This window comes from Ambystoma mexicanum, chromosome 2p (assembly GCF_040938575.1).
Source record: "Ambystoma mexicanum isolate Mex_15411 chromosome 2p, UKY_AmexF1_1, whole genome shotgun sequence".
NCBI lineage: Eukaryota > Metazoa > Chordata > Amphibia > Caudata > Ambystomatidae > Ambystoma > Ambystoma mexicanum.
Genome location: NC_090923.1, coordinates 90,127,474 through 90,143,626, shown reverse-complemented (window position 1 = coordinate 90,143,626; position 16,153 = coordinate 90,127,474).

Below are 16,153 nucleotides of genomic sequence, written 5' to 3'. Positions count from 1 at the left end.
CAGACTGAAAGGACCAATAGCATTATGGAACAATATCTGTGGTGTTTGTGTCTTCAGTTTCAGGCGGACTGGATCACGGTCTTGCCAGCAGCAGAATTTGCTTACAATAACTCCTACCACAGTGCCATAGGAACTAATCCTTTCTATGCTCTATATGGGCAACACCCCAACTGTCATGATGCCTACCTCCAAGGAGCCAGGTCCGACCCAGCAACCCCAGAGGCAGGCATCATTTCCCCCAGGGGAGTGCCAGCGGGCCCAAGCTCATGTTGGACCCCTGTCCTGGCGCCTTAGGCGCCAGGCTCATAAAGCTAGACATGTGTTCAAGTGTTTTAATGTGCACTTACCTGATGCAGACCATGCTGCTACATCCAGGCCCTCTTGAGGCCTGAATGGAACTACTTTACCTGTGGGACTACTTTCCACCCGGGTGTGGTCGGGGAAGGATACATACCTGATCGGTGGAAGGATACACACTGGGAACTTCTACCAAAGCTATTTAAACCACACCCGATCAGCAACTCACGCTTCGCGTTGTTCTGCTCCTCGCAGCTGGACGCTCACCGTGTCAGCTCCTGCATCTGGACCTCAGCCACGCCTGTCAGTATCCTGGGTCACCTGCAAAGGGAGACAAAAGACCTTACCTGCTAAATCAGCACCACGGAGACATCACACCGACGATCCTGAAAAGGAAGACATCATTTTTAAAAGCATTTCGCTACGATCGCTGCAGCGCTGCATTTCACTCACCTATCCTGGACGCCTCCATCTTCAGCAGCGATCATCCGGATCCACAGCCACTTCCCAGAGCCTAGAGAGAAAAAGACAAGAACAAGGTGAGAGAAGGAAAGGAATAGGAAAAGCTCAGTTTCCTTCTAAGACTTACCTGTTGGGTCATTCCCATTTCATTTCGGGTCTTGCCGCTTCCAGGCATTTTCCGGACCCCGGCCCCTATGGGGAAAAAAGACAAAGGGCCTCATTACGACCCAGGCGGTAATCTCCCGTCATTACCGCCATGGCGTAATGAGCGTTTACGCCGTGGGCCGATGGCGTAAAGAGCGCCACATTACGACCCATCGCGCACGAGCATTACGCCATGGCGGTAATGCAATCAACGCCATGGCGGAAAAGGCCCCTACCGGCATCGTAAAGCGAGCAAGGTGCACTTCCGCCACCGTAATTAGCGGCCACCGTAATTAGCGGTCACCGTAATTTGCGGTGGCCGTAATTTGCGGTGGCCGTAAAAAGCTGAACCGGAAATAGCGTAATCGCGCCGGAACGGGAAACAGCACGTCGGCCATCTTTAAAAACACAATCCATTGCCATCCTACCGAACAACACCAGATCCAACCCTGACACCTGTCCCAACCAATCACCCACCCATCCAAGTACCCGAAAATGCCTAAAGTTGTAAAGAAGGCATGTGACCGCCAGCGCCAGGAGAGATTCAGCCGGGAGGAACTCTGCATGCTTGCGGAGACCCTGCAAGACAACGCAGGTGTTGTATTCTCCCCGGAAATGACCAGGACAGCGATAGCGAAGAAGAAGGGCCATCTGGGCCCTGGTGGCCGAGCGCGTCAACGCGGTGGGGCCCGTACCCCGCACCCCACAGCAGTGCAGGAAGCGCTGGGATGACCTACGCATACGGGTCAGAGCCGTCATCTCTGCAAACCGCAACCTTGCCCTGGGTACCGGTGGAGGGTCGGAATCCCCACTAAAACTCCAACCGTGGGAGGAGATCTGTGCAACCACGATTGGCATGGAATCCATTGAAGGCGTCGGAGGGATGGAAAGGGGAGCTCCGACATCAGGCGATGAAGGTAGGTGCCTCAAACAAGACATGCCATAGTCACTGCAGTCCATTCATGTGTAGCACAAGGTTGCCCTACAGTGTAAATGCAACACATTTCAACACTGCCCATAGCCACATGCGAGCACCACCCTGTATACACTGCTGGCACCCGCATACCTGCATCCACATTCCACACTAAAAGGAGACAACCTGCATGGCCCTGCCTGAAATCTGCCTCATCTACTGACCAGAATAATGTCAATCATTGTCATTCCAAAGTCTGCAGACCCATCAATAACGCCCTCCCTCCTTTGCTCCACCACAGGCACAGATTCACACCCCGAGGACCAGGACACCCCTGCGACGAAGAGAGCCAAGAAGGCCATCAATACCGTCCCCGCACCCTCAACCTCAGCTGCAGTGAGGCAGACCCCACAACAAGCAGGACCCACTGCGAGCATACCGGACGTCCCACCGGCAAGCACCCCTGTAGGCAGCAGGCCAGCAGCAGCTGCTCCACCTCTACCGACATTGCCTGCCACAGAAGGCACCGGGTCAGCGGCCAGCAGCAACATCGGTGAGACAGCTGCAATAGCTGCATGTTCAGACTCAGACATGGAGCACGAGGTCAGAAGCCCCACTGACCTACTACATTCCCCCTGTTTCTCAGACGCCAGCCCCCATGAGGATCACACACAGGGGCACACAGAGGTAGAGGAGTGGCCTTCCACCCCATGCCCAGTCCTCACTCCACAGGAGGGGAGCAGCCCCTCCATCACGCCACCAGCACTGGCCATGGGCCAGCAGGGGCAGCAGTCCCTCGAGGACATCACAGAACGGCAGCAACAACTGTCCACGATGCTGACTGAGCATGCCGCGGAATGTGTGGGGGCTAGGGCAACCATTGAACAGGCCACGGAGACCCTAAGGGCCGAAGTAGCGCAGAGCACTGCCACCCTGAGGGATGCCATGCAGGCCATGTCCAGGGACATCTGTGCTGAACTTGCCGGCTTGCGTCGTGCGCTCACTGAGCACACCCACACCCTACAGGACGTGCATGCACGGGGGCAGGCAGGGACATCCTCCACTGCCAGTTCTGCACAGAGCAGCCCCGTGCGACGTTCCGGACGTAACCTGCGCTCCACAGCCAGGGGTGCCCCGGGGACCGGGAGAGGGGGCTTGTAACAGCCTGTGGCCACTGTCACAGGCATCTGTTGACACCTACATGGGGTGTGTTGGGGTGTGCAGGGGGGAGGTGGGGGGGTGTGTTGGGGTGTGCAGGGGGGAGGTGGGAGGGGGTGTGTTGGGGTGTGCAGGGGGGAGGTGGGGGGGTGTGTTGGGGTGTGCAGGGGGGAGGTGGGAGGGGGTGTGTTGGGGTGTGCAGGGGGGAGGTGGGGGGGTGTGTTGGGGTGTGCAGGGGGGAGGTGGGGGGTGTGTTGGGGTGTGCAGGGGGGAGGTGGGAGGGGGTGTGTCACGACGTTTCATAGTTTGAATACACTTTTTTCTTTCCGAAAAAGAATTGTGTGGACATTTTCATTGCGTATGTGTGCTTTATTGTTGTACAGTCCACAGTGTGCATGTCCCAGAGCCACACAGTGCCCCAAGTGCAGTCACCATGTGATACACACCAGCCGTGTGTGCTAGAAGCAGTGGTCGATGATACTTTGGCGCATTGCACGCCCCTCCTGTGCATCGCCTCCTCCATTGGGTGCCGCCCCATTTGCACCCTCCTCATCCTCATCGTCAGGTGGTTGCAGTTCTGCATCAGGGGGCAGGGGCACATTTCGTCTGACGCACATATTGTGTAGCATGACACATGCCATGACGATCTTTGCCACCTTCTCATGGCCATACAGGAGTGCCCCACCAGACCTGCTGAGGCTTCGGAACCGTGCCTTCAATAGGCCGAATGTCTGCTCTATGACCACACGAGTACGTGTATGTGCACGGTTGAAGTCCTCCTCGTGCTGGTTCTGTGGGTTCCGGACTGGTGTAAGGAGCCACCTCTTCAGGGGATAGCCTGCATCACCTGTATGTAGGCGAGAATGTATGTGTCAGTCATGTTGTCTGATATAGAACATGATGTTCCACCATGGCTTGCATCCAACTGTTACTTTGGCTCACTTCTACATGCACTAATTGATTCACACAATGCAACCAGTATATGCTCATGGCTCCCATGGCCTGTTTTGCATGCCATCACCCAATGTATGCAGAGGGGTTGTGTGCATTGTGAGTGCCCATCCTCTGTCTCCGTTCTCTGTGTTACTCACAGCCAGGTGGCGTATGCATCCCCCCCCTTTCAGCCAGGTGGTGTATGCATCATCCCCCCCTTTCAGCCAGGTGGAGTATGCATCATCCCACCCCCCCCCCTTTCAGCCAGGTGGAGTATGCATCCCCCCCCTTTCAGCCAGGTGGGGTATGCATCCCCCCCCTTTCAGCCAGGTGGAGTATGCATCCCCCCCCTTTCAGCCAGGTGGAGTATGCATCATCCCCCCCCCTTTCAGCCAGGTGGAGTATGCATCATCCCACCCCCCCCTTTCAGCCAGGTGGAGTATGCATCCCCCCCCTTTCAGCCAGGTGGGGTATGCATCCCCCCCTTTCAGCCAGGTGGAGTATGCATCCCCCCCCCTTTCAGCCAGGTGGAGTATGCATCCCCCCCTTTCAGCCAGGTGGAGTATGCACCCCCCCCCCTTTCAGCCAGGTGGAGTATGCATCGGTACGTCATTCACCTGCCCACTTCCATGACATTGGACTCACCGAGTAGCCAGGATCTTGGCCCTGCATGTCGCTCCATGTAGCGTGGTATTATGGAGTTCCTCAGGACCATAGAATCATGGGTTGATCCGGGGAATCGGGCACAACAATGTGTGATGATCTTGTTGGAGTCACAGACCATTTGCACGTTGATTGAGTGGAACTGTTTCCGGTTGCGGTACGGTACCTCCATGGCACGTGGAACCACCAATTCCACATGGGTGCAGTCGATGGCACCAATGCAACCGGGTATGCCGGCTAGTGCATGGAAACCCACTTTGGTGTTTGCAATCTCCTGGCCAGTCCGTGGTAATGAGATGTGGTCGTCTGTGTGCTTGAGGAGGGCATCGAGCACTTGGATGAGTGTTCGTGAGAATAATGGTTGTGAAATGCCATGCAGGTGCCCCACGGTGTGCTGGTAGGTGCCTGTGGCCAGGAAGTGGAGTACAGACACTACCTTCAGTAGGGGGGGGATGGCGGTTGGAGTTTCTATCATGCTGACGATGTCGTTGTGTGTCATGTCTACGATGGCGGTGATGGTGTCCCGGTCCAAACGGTACAGGGTGTGGATCTGCTCAGCAGTGAGGTTGAATGGATTGGCTCTGATGCGTGGGATTGGGGGCTGCCTGCGTGGTGGCACTGGCTGTGCTGGTGGGGCTTGCTGGGCCTGCCTTGCCCTCCTTCTCCTCCTGCGTCTCCTCTGTGCTGCCTGTTGTTGTTGTTGCTGTTGTAGCACATGCATTGCTATCAGGTCCTCCAGCCCCAACATTGCTAGTCGTATTGGTATCATTGTGGAGTGTGACTGGGTGTGGGAAGGGGTGGGGTGTGCTCTTTTTGTACTTCCTGAGTCTGTATTGCCTTCACCTGTGCTGTTTCTGTGCACCTGTGGCAGCTGCATTCACTTAACATGGCCCTTTACGGTTGGTTCGCGATGGCGTTATTAGCACCATGGCGGTAAGGTACTTAACAGGCTGGGTGATGGCGTTAGGTGCATGTCCGCTTGGGTCGGCATTTGCGTACCTTTCCGCCATGGCGCTAAGTACGGTGTGGGCGGTCGCGTGCGTGCACCCTTGGCGCAGTTAGCACCAGCGTTAACTACGATGCCGCTAATGGCATCGTAGTTAACGGTCACGGGTCATGATCGGACCTGGCGGAAAACGATGGCGGTAACCATTTACCGCCATCGTTTTTCACTTAGCGCCAGGGTCGTAATGAGGCCCAAAGACATTGAATGAGCGAATGCAAAGACATTACCCGAGCGCTCATCCAGAACTTACCTGTCGTTTACTGGGACTGCACGTTTCACTTCGGGTCGGCGCCATATCTCCGGCATTCCGAACCCCGGCCCCTAAGGGGAAAAAGACATAAGCATTAGCGCTTGCTGCAACAAGACAATGAACATTATTATTAAGCTTGGACTTTTGAACTTGCAGCAGAACTTTTACAGCGCCTTACCTGAATAGTCAAGCTTACCTGAACTCCCATCAATCCTCAATCCAGTGAAGTAACTGGGTTTCAACGCGCCCCTGCATCAGAAGCAGGATGGAGAGCTCATCCTTCTTGACCCTAAGGTGAGACTTCACGGGGATATCGTGGAAGGGTATCGTGGAGGGCTGGAGGAGAGTGGGAGGCTTGAGCATAACTCAGTCAGTAGGTAATACTCCCTTTTCACGCACAGGGGAATATTTCTGCGAGCCAGAGAAGCCAGAGTAGAGGGGCCCTTCCTGTCCATCTTCAGGGTCTTGCGCTTCACCATTGAAGAAGCACCAGCACTCGAAGCCAGACCTGCGCCTCCGTGGGAATCAGGTGAGCGTTACACCAAATCCATTCCGTTGGATTCCGGGTTATCTTTGGGCACTCCTGCAGCCGTTCGTACTATCAGTGATCTAAAGAACATGCAAAGAAAGGTAATAAAACAGCTAGAGCAGGCTAAAAAACGAGATAAGCGCTATGCGGATACTCACAGAAAACCTGCACCGGTCTACAAACCAGGAATGAGAGTATGGCTATCCGCTAAGAACTTGAAGATACCTGGTAAAAAGAAACTGTTACCTAAGTATATAGGACCATATGAGGTGCTCAAGGTGATTAATCCAGCTGCTGTCTGCCTAGCATTGCCACAACGATGGCGAGTGCACCCAGTATTTCACGTCTCACTCATCAAACCATGCTCTGATGCCACTAGGCTGCCTATACGGCCTGTTGCTGTTTCTGTGAAAGGATCAGATGAATTTGAGGTACAAGAAATACTGGATGTGAGATTACGTGCGGGCAGACCTTTTTATGTAGTGGACTGGAAATGTTATGGCCCAGAAGACAGATCATGGGAACCTCTTTCCAATATCCATGCTCCTGCTTTGTTAAATAAATTCCACTTGAAGAGGGGAGATGCTGCTTCTTTGCGGGGTGGCACTGTCATGCATGCTGGACACTGTACCTCTGGATCTGGAACTCCGTCTGTGCGTAGAGCGAGTTATGCTCATAGAACAGCTAGACCGTTTTACTCAAGATGTAGTTGTTTGATGTATTACCAGGAAAACGACGTCTGCATTATTCACGTCATTGAAATTCACGTGATTTCGGTTAGTCACGTGTTTTACAGCAGAACGTTTATAAGCAGCGTGGAAACGCCACTCGCTGCTTCTGATTGCATCTTGGTAGCTGAACTTTTCATCTGCGTCCTCACATCCAGTCAGTTGCTTCGTTGGCCTTCTTCGACGTGTTTCCTTCACACGAGATCTCCTGATTCTACAACTGACTTTGTTAGCGTGTCTTCTCACACGCAAGGCCTGGTTTCATTTGGATGCAGTTTTCCTGTTCACGTGAAAATACCCACGTAGTCTCTGAACTCTTCAAGTGCGGCTGTCCGGGCTGCGTGAACTGGTTTTCGCGTGTAAATCGCACCCGGACGTTGGAACTCTTAAAGCGCGGCTGTCCTGACTGCGTGTACTGGATTAGTGCGTAAAATCACATGCGGACTTTAGAATTCTTCAAGCGCGGCTGTCCTGACTGCGTGTACTGGATTCGCGTGTAAAATCACACGCGGACGTTGAAACTCTTCAAGCGCGGCTGTCCTAGCTGCGTGAACTTTGTTCGCGTGTAAATCGCACGTGGATGCTGGAACTCTTCAAGCGCGGCTGTTCTGGCTGCGTGTAGTTGATTCACGTGTATCCAGCACCTGGTTGATTAAAGCCTGTGAGGAAGTAACAGGTGGACTCATTTCGTTATAAGTATATAAGACGTTGGAAGTTGAAGCTGAACTAAAGAAGGAGGAGTTAGTACAGCAAGTGATACTCAAGGATAGGGATCTTGAACTTAAAAACAAGGACACTGAATGTCAGAGAATCCAGCTAGAGACAGCTAGAGTGGAGACTTCAGCCAAACCAGTTGAGAGTGTCAGGTCCCCTCCCACCAGGTTTATGAACAATTTGGTTGGTGTGTATGTTGAGGGTTCTGATATCCTCCAATGGATTGAAGCGTTTGAAATGGCTTGTGGAATCCATGATGTTGACAAAAGAGATTGGGCAAAGTTTTTTTTAAGTAGAGTGTCTCAGACTGTTTATGGCTGTATTCTGAAACTGAGTGTGGAAGAAAGGGGTCAGTATGAGTTCATGACAGCTGCTTTGATTGACAAGTTTGGCAAGATACCTACTCAATACCTTAAAAGGTTCAGGGAATATACAAAGAGAGAGAGAATGTGTCTTGGGTTGACTGGGTGAGTACTGCACATGTGAACATGATGGGGTGGATTGAAGAATACAAGGTGAACACTTTTGTTGAATTTCCCCCACCCCCCTTGTATTTTTTGAGCATTTTTCTGAAGCCTGGTCACCAGAGCTTTGTCAGTATGTTGCTGCCCAGAACATTTTGGATCCCTTTAAGCTGGCCAGGCTGGCTGACAAGTGGGTCTCCCACCGGGTGTCCCCTAAGGAACCCAGTGGGAAGGACAAGGACAAAGAGAAAGGGGCCTCTCTGAAGTCTGAGGAGTCCCACAAGCATCCACAGTCGAGTAAACCTAAACCTTCCTCTCCTAAGAACCAAAAATCTAGTGGGGATCAGTATTATGGGGGTGGGAGTAAGAGTAGCGGTTCTGCTGCTGCAAAGCAGGCTCCCAGTGGATCCAGTACCGTATCTCGCATTCCTGGCACTTGTTGGAACTGTGGGGCTCTGAACCACAAGAAGGGTCACCCCAAGTGTAAAGGTAAGGCACTTTGAGAACAGGCCATCAGCCTGACCTACCCTTGCTTCATGCCTGAGGTGGCGGCCACTGTCCTCCCCTCCTTTACAGGAATCACATTTGTTGCTCCTGCAGAGATTTCCCTAGTGTCCCATGGGGCCTGGGACCAGTACGCAGAAGTACTGGCTAGTATCCCACAAAACACCCGCAGATTTATGAGACGTGTCCTCCTGAATGGCCAGCCTTCTACTGGTTTGAGAGACACTGGGGCAAGTATGACAGTGGTGGACAGGACCCTGCTCATGCCAGAGGACTATGTAGGTACTCCTCTGGGAACTACCAGGTTAGCTGGTGGGCTCCAAATGATCTCCTGTAGCCCTTGTCACCATCACGATTGCAGACAAGACAGCAAAGCTTCCCGTCCTGGTTCAGGACAATGGCCCTCATTCTGAATTACCTGTTAAAATTCTGTTAATACCGGCAATCCGGTATAAGCATTTCTGGGCGAGCATGCAGCGGAATCCCTGCCGTGCTGCGAGTACACGGATGCACGCACAAACCCATTCCAGAAGCGTTAATAGCGGAAAGCCGGAATCAACGGATGAATAGACCAAACATCTGGCATTTACATGGAAGAAATGGCGCCACTAGTGCTTCCGCCCAAAAAAACGCGCTAACACCAGATTGGCAGTAATAATGCCGCTGGAACCCAAAATGCTGTTAAAAACCGTAAGTAGGCCACCAGCCATTACCAAAACCAAAATCCACCTCAATCCACTGCAATCTACAACCATCCAGGCACAGAAACACCCGAAAAACATGTCCCAGGAACACAGCAATCCAGGGAAGGACCTGCACCAACACAAACCAAAGTTTGCAGACGCTAAACTGTCAGCCCTGGTGGAGACTGTGCTGCAGTATGCTGATAAGCTGTTTGGAGCCAGGCAGCACAAGACAAGCTACCAGAGGAAGAGCACCATATGGGGTGAGGTGGTGGCCAACGTCACAGCTGTCGGGACCGTACCCCGGGCAAGAAAGGATTGCCGCAAGAGGTGGGATGACCTCAAGGCCAAGGTGCGCACAGCCATTTCAAAGCACAGGAGAGAGTGCGCAGCCACAGGTGGAGGCACTGTGGAGCCCCTACGATTCATGCAGTGGGAGGAGCAGCTGAGCAGCATCCTGCACATGCAGGGAATTGAGGGCACTGGAGGTGCCGAGGCCGGTGCAGAGACACAAGGGGAAGGCAGTGAGTACAAGTGATTGTACATGTGCGCCCCCTTCCCTTTTGCATGCCTACACCATCAGGATGCCGAACAATGGCCAAGCCAAGTAGCATGATCCAATGCATGGAAGGCGCTGTCCACCCTTCGATGGCTGTACCACCCTGATAGTCACACAGGCATGCACAGTGCACACATCCTGCATGTACCCTCCCTCCCCCTCAACGTACCCCACCCCACAAGGTCATCCACCTAAGTAACAACACCCATGTGATAAACATGTCACCAACAACACAGTTGCCCACACTGCATGTGATGTGCATAATGCATGACTGAGGACATGTGAGGCAAACAGCTGACAGCACATCTCGTCTCCCCAACAAGTACCCACTCCACGGACAGCGACAAAGCAGGAACATCGTATGCACCCACCAGGAGAGGCGCCACACCTGCGCAGGCCAGACACACTGCCGGACGCAGCAGGCAGCATGGCACGGGGGTGACACCAGCCCAGCCGCCACCACCTGTGGCAGTACCAGCCCAGGCACCACCACTTGTGGCAGTGCCTGCCCAGCCACCACCTTTGCAACCTGCACACATTGGTGTTGTGCGAAACGACACCATGGCAGCGAGAGTACACACATGACGCAGGACAGTGACCGCGCACACACCAGCCCCACCCCGCCACATGTCCGCAGACAGATGTCGAATGTGGCTATTTCCGAGAACTCAGACTTAAACAGGGAACAGGAAGTGGACATGGACTCCTATGAACAATATGCGGGAGACACCACACCTGGATTTAGTCCAGCCACACCCCCAAGTTCACACAGCCAGCAACCACTGCCAGATGGTAACCTGCATGCAATAAGGGCACGGCTGGATCAGACTGAGTGCCAGCAGGTGTAAATACACACAGTGGCTGGTGAGCAACTCAAAGATGAGTAAAATCTGCAATATCATCCAGTGTAGCTCCCGCCGCATGGCACGTGCACTTGGACACGCAATATCAGCCATGGTGACACTTGGGCAGAGGGTACGTGAGCACACAGATGCCTCATCTGCTGCAGCAGAGTCCCTATCACAGGCCATGTAGTTGACATTGCAATACATCCGTGCCTAGGGTTCTGAGTCCTAATCCGCCAACACGCCCACTGAAAGCTCACTAGAAGGAACACCAAGGAGAAGGTCCATCTGTCTCCTCAGCGCAAGGCTCCAGGACTCAGACCCCAAGTCCAAATATGCCCAGAATTAATCCCTACCGACTCTAAGTACACAAAAGTATGCATAAGCGCGACATGGCAGTCAAGCTGATGCATGCTGTTGTGTACTTAGAGTGGGTAGGGTTGTTTGGGGTATCTTGAGTGGGTAGGGCTGATTGGGTTATTTTGAGTGGGTAGGGTTTTTTGGGCTGGGTGTTGGGATGGGATGTACAATGCATGTATATCCGGAATGGCCCTAAAAATCATATAAAGAAAATTCACACTTGCAACCTTGAATGCACATCATTCTTTGTGTGCATGCATTTATTGTGTGAGATGAACAGTGAAGTGAGCATTGCCCAGGTAAATGGCAGGCATCATCAAAAATAATTCTCAATAAGCTCCTGGCGGGTAATGCGACCCTGCCTGGCCTCTGCACACACAGTATCCACATGTGTGCCATCCGTGTGCACGTCTTCATCATCCTCGGGGGGGGGGGCATGGCCACATCTGGGGACAGGGGTATATTGCGCCGAATACTGATGTTGTGCAACATGGCACATGCCAATACAATCTTGCGCACCTTATCTGGCTTGTACATAAGGACCCCCAGTACGATGGAGACATCAGAAACGTGCCTAACACATGCCAAATGTGCTGCAACCCTGGTCCGTGTACAGGATTGTACAACAACTCCTGTGGTGTTTGGGGATTCCTCACAGGGGTCATCAGCCATTGGAGCTGTGGATATCCAGAGTCACCTGCAAGGGGGACAGAAATAGGGCATGTCAGTGGATACAGTGGATGAGTGTACCTTTCAATCACTGTGACAATGGTCAGGGTAAGTACAGTGCACATTTGCAAAATCCTGTTACACCTTAAGGCATGTAGGTCATTGGATGAGTGGTGTACATTGATGACAGGCATGTCATGGTGTTTGCACGCTCGCCACTGACAAATGGAACATGGACAGGAGGGGCACGGTACTCACAACATGGTTTGGTTCATGTACTTATGTGGGCCCACTGTGCTTTGTGGCATTCGGAGCTCAAGGTGTTGCAATGGGATGTGCATGTCACAGAGGAGGAGGGAAGATGGGATGTGCAAGTGCTCTTGTGTGCCCAGAAATGGTTGCTGATGTGTGCCACAATGGGGGACACTGGTTGTGTGGTAGGCCGGGGTGGACACAAAAGTGGTGTGCACATGCACCGTGTATGGTGCATGCTGGGGCACAGGTGCGAAGGTGTGGGAGGGTGGTGGTGTAGAGTAGACAGGGGCCTGGTGGACTGACTGGAGTGCCATGTTGCCAGAGGGCAGCGGCAGAGGGGTGATTGTCAGGGGAGGGTGAGTGGTGAGGAGGTAATGATAGCTGTTGGGCCATCCACACATCACTTAATGGTGCTGTCTGTTAAGGGCAGGGGACCAGCCTAGGAGGGGCGCACATCATCAATGATGTGCATACAACACATGAGTATGGGGTATGGTTGTGGGTGCACAGGACCAATCTGGCTAACATGCCATGTCTTTACCTAAGGTGTCACCCCGTTGCTTGCCATCTGGTGCACTTCTGTAAAATTTATATTTACTGCACTGAGTGACACTGTGTGTGTGCCCCATTTATCATGCCTGCTGTGCCATGCTGTGGTGCTCTATCTTGCATGTGTCATTGTGCACACAACTGTGTGTGTCTATGGCTCTGCATCCCATGCTAATGCAGAGCCATGCATTACCCCAGATTCACTTTTTCATCATGTGATGGGTGACCCTGCTGTATGTGTACGTTGCCATTGGTACAGGGTTGCCATTGGTACAGGGGTGTGTTGTGGCAGGTTGATGTTGAGCTCGTCGTGGAACGTTGTTGATCCCATGAACATGTACTTGGCTCACCTATGCACCCATGCCTAGCCACGATGATGGATCATGGTCTTTTTGTCTCTCTCACTGTTGCATTGGTCCTGTGTATCTATATGCTGATTGGATAGCACCGTTCCACCATTCAGTGCTGCTCTTTTTTTAGGGTCACATGAAGGAGGGCAACATCCGCTGATGGAGGAGGGTGGAGAAGGGTGAATTCCAAGCGCCCCTCATTGTCATTGTGTCTCTCCCCCCAAAATCCTATCTCTGTGTACTAAGATTCCTACTCGCCCAATGCCCAGGTACGTTGTCCTCTGTGCCTCTCCATGTATGCTGGCAGTTACGCAATACCATGACATCATGTGTTAATCCTGGAAACCGGCACAGCAGTGGGTGATTGTGAGGTCTGCATCACAGGTGACCTGAACGTTCAGTGAGTGGTACTATTTCGGGTTCCTCTAAACTTCCTCCTAGGCATAGGGTGCAACCAGCTCGACATGCGTACAGTCCAGCGCTGCCACCACATTGGGCATGCCTGACATGGCATAGAATCTTGCCTTAGTGGCATTCACCTGTGCCAGGGTGGTTGGGAGTGCAATGTGCTGTCCTACATGCAGCAGGAGTTTGTCCAGCACCTCCACCAGTACTTTGGAAAATGTTGGTTGGGCTAATCTGTGCAGTTGAATCACAGTATGCTGGAAGGTGCCTGTTGCGAGGAAATGCAGGAAAGGCACTAGCTTCACCAGCAGTGGTATGGCTATCCAGATGCCAATCCTGCTTTCAATGTCTCCCTGGATCATGCTCAGGACATATGCTACGCTCTCCCTGTCCAGGCCATACAGGGTCAGTTGCATGTCACTGAGGGTCCATGGCGTGGCCCGTATACGGGGTATGGGTGCACGCCTTGCATGGCGCATCCTCCTACTCTGGTTCTTCATCCTCACCCTCCTGTCCAGTGCCTCTTGGGCTCTCTGTTGGTCCTCCAGCTGCTGCTGAGCAATGTTGGCTTAGAGCAGCTACAGGTCAATGCTGACTGCAGCCAATGGCAGCATTGCGGCATTTGGAATTGTGTGTGTTGAATGTGTGGCCTTTTTCACCTACTCCAGGTTGCATTGGGTGCACCTGGATGCATTAGGTGCACCTGTGGCCTTATTCACCACACCTGCATGCATTTACTGCCGTTTACCGCCTGCTTTCAGGCGGGGGTTTCGCCGCCTAGAATTTGTCTGTTACCGCCATTCTATTGCCAGTATTCCCAGATATGCGAGGCTCGTGATATGGTGGTGTTGCCATGATGGCGGTGTTCCCACCTAGTCTTAGGTGCCTGGCCGGTGGCCAAAGGTGCCGGTTTCTCTGCCGCCTTACTTAACGTGTGACTGTTGTCATAGGCGGATTCCCACCTTTGGGGGGACTCCACCAGACTTGTACTATGGCGGTCCGGTAAAAATGGCGGTATGAAGTAATACCGCCACTTTTTTACCAGACCCCCAAACTTGGAATGAGACCCAATGTACCTGCCAACATCTTGTTGGGGAATGAGCTTGTAGAGTTGGGGTTGATCTCTGATGGACTACCCCTGACTGATGCTGCAGTCACTAGATCTCAGTCAGCACCGGGTCTGACTGGTAGTCAGGTACCCAAGCCAAGGGGGAAACCCAAGGCGAGAAGGAAGAGCAAGAGCACTACCTATGTGAAGGGGGCTCCTTTGTTTCCTGCTGTTTCAGCAGCACCCACTGGTTTACAGTCTCTGTACGGGCTGGGTCCAGTGGTAACCCGAGACTCAACTCCTGAGGGGGAAGAGCCAGAAGACCCTCCTGTGGGAGAGTTGGCCAACCCAGAGGATCACCCTGACCTTCAATGCCTGCATGGCTGAAGGGGGGCACTCTAGGGGAGACTTCTGCAAGGGTCAGAGAGAGTGCCACTCTCTCTCTCTCGGATTTAAGAAAACAGGCCCAGGCACAAGCGAAAGTGCCCAGGTCGTTTCAGATTTATTGGGGGGCGAGCTCCGTTGCAGTGAGCCCACCAAGCCTGAACCTGGTGCCCTCGAAAGGTTGGTCGTACCCAAGGTTTACAGGCCCGTCCTATTGCAGTTGGCACATGAGGTACCCTTAGCTGGTCATCTTGGTATTAAGAAGACTAAGCAAGGGCTCCCTACACATTTCTACTGGCACTGGATGGAAATAAAAGTGGAGTCCCACTGCCGGCCTCACTTGTCAGTTGTCTGGCAAGACAGGAGGAAGTGTCATTGCCCCACTGCAGCCTTTGCCAGTCATTGGCACACCATTTGAGAGGGTTGGCATCGACATTGTTGGCCCCTTAGATCCTCCCACATCAGGTGGACACCGGTTATGATATGATATGGCATTTATAACATGCCTATACACAAGTGGTTCATCCTGTTCCTGGTTGATCATGCCACCAGGTACCCTGAGACTATACCCCTTTGGACCATTACTGCAAAGGTGGTTGCTAGGGCTCTCCTGGGCACTTTTACCAGAGTTGGATTCCCAAAAGTAGTGGGGCCTCATTACAACTCCAGCAGTAGCCGTGCCAATAAAATCGGCAGGCTGCCGCCGGAGTTGTTATTTTTTTTACAGCGCCTGGCTCTACGGAAACACTGGGGAATTACGACCCTAGTGTTCCTGGAAGTCAGGCACTGGAAAAATGTTAATCCCCATTCCCATAGGACTCAATGGGGATGACGGAAGCACCGGCACTGTTAATAACTGTGCCGGTGCTTTCCGCAAAGTCTGCGGACGGGTGCTGTCCCGCCCGCCCGCCAGGTCAGACCTGGCAAGTGGGACGGCAGCCACCTGCAGACTCGGAATGTGACGGTCCGGTAACAACGGTGCCGGTAGCCTTACCGGCACCGTTGTTACCGGACCAGCATGCTCGTTATGAGGCCCGTGGTCTCTGACAGAGGATGCAACTTCATGTCTAGGTACATGCAAGCAATGTGGAAGGAATGTGGGGTAACATATAAGTTCTCCAACTCCTACCATCCCCAGACCAATGGTCTGGTTGAGAGGTTTAAAAAACTCTCATGGGCATGCTGGGTGCTTTGAAAGAGCTCCTAAGGAGATAATGGAATCTCCTCCTACCATGCTTGCTGGTCGCCTATAGAGAAGTGCCCCAAGAGGATGTTGGTTTC